Source organism: Orycteropus afer, unplaced genomic scaffold, assembly GCF_000298275.1.
Source record: "Orycteropus afer afer isolate SDZICR_OR568_19922 unplaced genomic scaffold, OryAfe1.0 scaffold00915, whole genome shotgun sequence".
In the NCBI taxonomy this organism is placed as follows: Eukaryota; Metazoa; Chordata; class Mammalia; order Tubulidentata; family Orycteropodidae; genus Orycteropus; species Orycteropus afer.
The window spans coordinates 138,789-139,874 of record NW_006922502.1 but is presented as its reverse complement, the minus strand read 5'-3'; positions in this window follow the sequence as shown (position 1 = coordinate 139,874).

The window sequence follows — 1,086 nt, the reverse complement described above, 5'->3', positions numbered from 1 at the left end:
TTTGGCTGTGTTTTATTGACTATGCAAAGGCATTTGACTGTGTGGTTCATAATAAATGATGGATAGCATTGTGAAAAATTAGAATTCCACAATACATAATTATGCTATGTAAATAGACCAAGAGGCAGTCATTCGAACAGAACAAGGGGATACTGCATTGGTTTAAAAGCAAGGTAAGTGTGCATCTGGATTACATCCTTCACAATACTCACTCAGTATGTATGCTGAGCAAATATTCTGAGAAGGTGGGCTAAGTAAAGAAGAATGCAGCAGCAGGAGTGAGAGAATTCATTAACAAACGGCAGTATGCAGATGACGCTTGCTGAAACTGAAGACATCTTGAAGCACTTTCTGATGAAGATCAAAGACTGAAGTCTTTAGTCTAAATTTCAACCCAACATGAAGGAAACAAAAATCCTCACAAGTGGACCAATTGGAAACATCATGATAAATAGAGAAAATGTTGAAAGACTGAAGTTGTCAAGGATTTCATTTTACTTGGATCAATAATCAATGTCCATGGAAGCAACGATCAATAAATTAAATGGCATATTTTATTGTTCAAATCTGAAAGAAAAGGCACTTTAAAGTTTTGTAAAGCAAGCTATTTTCTTTCCAATCACTTCATGTGCATGTGAAAGCTGAACAATGAATAAGGAAGACCAAAGAAGAGTCAATGCATTCAATTATGAGGTTGGTGAAGAATATTCAATATATCATGGATTTCTAGAAGAACAAGTATATGTGTCTTGGAAGAAGTACAACAGCAATGCTCCTTAGAAGAGAGTTTAGAGGGATTTCATCTCAAGTTCTTTGGTATAAATTCTTTGGTGCATGTCCCTGGAGAAGGATATAATGCTTCCTAAACTAGAGCATCAGTAGAAACAAGGGAGACCCTAAACGAGGTGGATTGACACAGTGGCTACAACAAAGAGCTTAAACATAAAAATTGTTATGAACTTAGGCAGAACTGGGTAGTGTTTCATTCTTTCATGTATTCAGTCACTGTGAATCAGAATTTAACAACTCTACAGTATCTAAGAACAACAAGTCTATATTAAAGTATTGTAAGAAATATTTTAAAAG